This window comes from Meriones unguiculatus, chromosome 16, assembly GCF_030254825.1.
Source record: "Meriones unguiculatus strain TT.TT164.6M chromosome 16, Bangor_MerUng_6.1, whole genome shotgun sequence".
Classification (NCBI taxonomy): Eukaryota; Metazoa; Chordata; class Mammalia; order Rodentia; family Muridae; genus Meriones; species Meriones unguiculatus.
Genome location: NC_083363.1, coordinates 14,581,256 through 14,586,120, shown reverse-complemented (window position 1 = coordinate 14,586,120; position 4,865 = coordinate 14,581,256). Strand labels below are relative to the sequence as shown.

The following is a 4,865-nucleotide window of genomic DNA, read 5'->3' as shown; positions in this document are numbered from 1 at the left end:
ATGACTTCACTGAAGTGAATGTAGAAAACAAAAAGAAAAGAACATGACTGCTCCTAGGTGTGACACAGGAGAGAGTTTATTGTGGAAAAAACGGAGAGAGCATAGCTAGAAGCAGAAACTCTGGGAGAGTCTGGAGGGGAGAGAACCAGGCTGAGCTGGGCCCTGTGAAAAGCAGGGGTTTGGGAGGGGGAAGAGAAGAGCCAGGAGGGCAAAGGTACAGGAAGGGACAGGTAACCAAAATGGCTAGATTATGTAGCGAAGAGGGGGGATGGGGTGGTGGTGGTTTGCCAGCCATACCCTGTAATAGGTAGGAACTGAGGGATGCTGGGAGAACTGGCAGTTGGGTCTGCTTTAATATGTTAATTAGGCACATTAGGTATTTGCCCCAGAGTTTGAGACTTAACCTTAATTACTTGCTCCCTGGCTGCAGTGTAAAGGCTGACTCAGCGTTTCCAGAGCAGCAGGGGTCTGCCTTCGCAACCAGGTTCTGATAGCTACCCACAATGGTGGAGGGGCACAGCAAGCAAAGTGCCCGCCTTCTCCTTTACCAGCGCAGAATCTTCTGACAATCTGCCCCTGCATGTTCATGAAGACCCCCGTGTTTTTTGGTTGATTGCACACCACAGGGCGCTCTGGGATTTTAGGAAGCAGAATCACATTGTTGAGCAAAGTATCTGTCCTTGCACTACTGTCTAGGGATTTAAATGTATTTGAATATTCTGTGCCACGCACTGATAATGCAATGTCCATCTTCTGTAAAGGTTGCCTCATTAATAAAGGAGGAATGGCCTCAGAATTCCTTTGGTGTTTTTCCAGATTTCCAACCACGAATTCTTATTTGTCTGGTCAAAAGAGGCACTGAGATCTGATAGTTTCCCTAAGAAAAGCTCAGACAGGCAAGCCCTTTACAATGTGCCCTTTCACGTCTTCTTAAACAGTGTCCACTCTGAACCTTCCACACCTTGATCTTTTCATTCTGGGCCCTGGTAGATACTGTTTTGGTATCTCTGCTGAAACACACACACAGGCCAGCATCAGCCATCATCATGAAGTTATCCTGGTCCTGGTAACTGAGATTCTTCCTGATTTTCCCAGTAGCGAAGTTCAATAAATCCATCAACAGACCCAGTGACCAGATATTGATACTAATCATGTGGAGAAAACGTAGCACATTCCCCGTAGGGATTTCTGATCAAACTGAATGTGCCTGCTCAGTTAAATGGGAAATATCTATCTATCTATCTATCTATCTATCTATCTATCTATCTATCTATCTATCTATCTATCTATCTATCCAAGGTTTCTCTGTGTAGCCCTGGCTGTCCTGGAACTTGCTCTGTAGACCAGGCTGGCCTCAAACTCACAGATCCACTTGCCTCTGCCTCCCAAGCTCTGGGATTAAAGGTGTGCACCCCCACTGCCAGCCTACCTGGGAAACTTTTGTTCTTTCATATCTTTGAAAGCTGCTTTGCCTCCAACCAAAGCTATGGTCATACCAGGAGGGAGCTAATCCTGGCACGGCTGCCATTTGAACACCTGTTCCAGCAATGCCTTGTGACGAGATAGAGGCAGCACATTGAGTTCCCCAGGTGGGTCTGTCTGTCTCAGAAGCGACCTGGCAGCACTAAGCTCTATCAATTCCAGATCCACGTATTTGTAGGAGTCACTAAGGGTTTTGACTGGAAAATTCAGAGACTGGATAGCCTGTGAACCAGTATCCGAATGGCCACTCTTAACATCAGCCATGAAACAGTCAATGCTGTCCACAGTGTTCAGAAAGACAGGAGTCTCCCCTTGTGGCCAATGCCCTGATGTAAACTGGTTCAAGGACTGCATGATAAGACGGATCATAATCAATTTTGATTAACATAGTGGCATCACTCCCCGCCAGACCCCACTCAGCACAGATGGGGTCGCACACCACCTCGGGACATGTGGGATTTAAGTTTTAATAGTGAATCCTCAAATACAAGTTTTTATAATTTAAAAAAACACTAAAAATATTTATTATGGCTGGTCAAATGTTCCTCCTCTTTACAGAGTTCTAGTATTTTGAAAATCAGTTGTTTGATCACTTAGCTTAGATCCATACATTCTGGTCATTCTTGTATAATTAAATTATGATTGTATAATTAAGGACCTTGACAAAACAAAAAAAGAGACTCTTATGAGATATGTTTATTCAGCTCCCTTTCAAAAATCAGAATACGGTATTAAAGAAAACAAAAGTTTTGATGAAGTTTAGTGGGGAGAAGGAGGCAGGAGAAGGAACTAGCCTAATTTTTTAACTGTGTGCTCTGGAAGACCCACTCACCCACAGGACCTGCAGAGCATCAAAGTTATTAACCAAAAAGTCTCCTAATTTGCATGGAAGAAAGATCTTTATCCAGCTTTATCACACTCAGAGGCAGAAACCACAGGAGTTGAAAAAGCAACTCATCATCGAAGGTCAGGCCCCTCACAGTGTCTTAATTAGCACGTTGGGCATCTTAAATTTGAGAAAGCTATGCCAAGGGAATGCTTTTTTTGCTTTTCAATTTTTTTCCCCTTTTTAAATTTAGTTTCGGTTTGCTCATGTGGTTAAAAGATATCATTATCTTGCACGTGAAATACGACTCAAAACAAAAGACCAAACCCCATGATTTTTCTTCAGTAATAGTATTTCTGTGTGTGTGTGTGTGTGTTTTCCCCACACCAATAAGTTCTCTGATTCTCACAATTTAATTTTGACATTTATTATCAGCGCTCCATTGGTTAAAGACTCAGGACTCAGGCTCAGGCTCACAGAGAGCGGCCTGCCTCCCTGCCCTCACTTCAGATGCTAAAGTCCCATCTTCTTTTAAAGATCCAGTTCATTGTTTTAATCATGTATGTGTGTCTGTGTGTTGGTGCTGCTTGTGTGTCAGATCTCCTGGAGTTGAGTTGGAGGCTGTTGTGAGCAGACATGGGTGTTGTACGTCAAACTTGAATCTGCTGCAAAGGCAGTACGCGCTCTTAATTATGGAGCCATCTCTCCAGCCCCAAGTCTTATGTTCTTACCTTTATCTATGTAACCGGAGTTCTTGGGGGAAAATTCTGCAGCATGGCTCACCAGCCTTGTTAGTCTAGGCTTCGCCACCCATTGCAATACACCAGTTAAAAGGGTGGAGGTAATGGTGAGAGGCTGAGGGAGGGGATTCCATGGAAGAGAAAGAGATAAAGTGAACACAAAGAAGATAACGCAGAGTGACCTCGTTCTTTCTCTGGGGCACTGAAGTGAGTTAGCTTCATGTTTAAATGGTGGAGGCGTTGGGGAAAGTAGCAAGTGAATAGCATAATCAGGCCATGCTGACAAGGGTGTGGTTTTCTCATTTTATTTCCCCAGCTCCACGTCCGCCAGGTAGTCCCCAAAGAAATCACTGTCTCTGTCATCGGATGTGGAGATCAACTCGGTTTCTATAAACTGATTGGTCCTGTTCCATCGTGAGGTATCTGTGGTTTGGGTTGAAGGGTGCTTGTCTGTCCTAGGCTGTTGTGTTCTGGGGCTCCCAAGGGACTGTAGGCTTAGGCAATGACGTTTTGTGCTTTTAGGTCTGCGGACGGGCTCTCCTGGGGTGACTAACGTACCTATTCAGGGTCGAGCAGACTTACCCAAAGAAAGCAGAGGAGTGTTGCTGTCAAGAACACGGCTGTCACCTCAGAGATCCCCTTTGAGAGATACTTTATTCTGGAGCCGAATACCCATGACCAGGGCCCAGGGACACAGACTTAGGTATCCCCAAGTTCCACATTCCAACCCGGAAGCAGTTGCACATTTTTATAGTAGCTGAATGAAGGAAGATGTAAATCAAGACGCTTTTTAAAAAAACACACTGGTGGAGACATCGGGCAGGTGGGTTACAGCAAAGTGGAAAAGCTGTCAGCCTCAAATGTTGCCTGAGGACATTCGGAGCTTTTTGGCCATTTGGAAATGCATTCTCTGTTTGTATATTCCAGAGGATTTACTTTTTTGTCAGACAGACATTAGGTTGGGTACAGAGGGTTAATAAATGGCTACTCAGGGGGCTGATGACACCCCAAGATAACCTGTCTCCGGGCTTTCAACCTTCCCAACTCTTGATAGTCACTGACCTTCTAACCAGCTTTGGTGCACTAGAAGGTGCCGATTCTTTCTAGAAACTTCTGTACATATGTGCTAGGCTTTTACCCACTTCTAGTTATCCCATGGGTGTAAAGGAGCCACAGCTGCTTTTTAACAAAAACAGCTTCTACGGGCCTGTTTTACTTCACACACACACACACACACACACACACACACACACACACACACACACACGAGGGCTTCCATGATTCCCTTGGTAGGCCTGATAAATTTCTCTGATGAGTCACAAATCTCAGTGAAACAGTCACCATATTTCTGTTTACTGGCTCCTTATAAAGGATGTTATCAAGGACAGCACAGGCAGGGTACAGCGGGGAGGTCTAGAGGGCAGGAGATTCTGCCCCTGTAATGTGGGATGACACCAGCCTCCCAGTATGTGGTATCTTCTTGTTGAACTCCCGCTCCAGCCCCTTTCTGCTGTGATTGTTCAGGAGTCTCTAAAGCAGCGGTTCTCAACCTGTTGATCACAACCCCTTTCGGGGGTGTCCTCAAGCAACCCTTTCACAGGGCTCACCTAAGACCATCAGAAAACAGATATTGACATTATGATTCATGCCAGTAGCAAAATTATAGTTATGAAGTAACAACAAAAATAGTTTTATGGTTGGGGGCCACCACAACATGAACAACTGTATCAATGGTTGCAGCATTAGGAAGGTTGAGAACCACCACTCTGAAGGAACAGAACTGGGAGAATGAAATTATATTACAGTGAGGAACTTGC

General features: G+C 44.9%; 1 pseudogene; it reads right to left on the bottom strand.

The window, feature by feature from the left end:
* Positions 1 to 405: 405 nt before the first annotated feature.
* LOC110559940 (WD40 repeat-containing protein SMU1-like) lies at positions 406 to 1,851 on the bottom strand (annotated as a pseudogene).
* Positions 1,852 to 4,865: the final 3,014 nt, after the last annotated feature.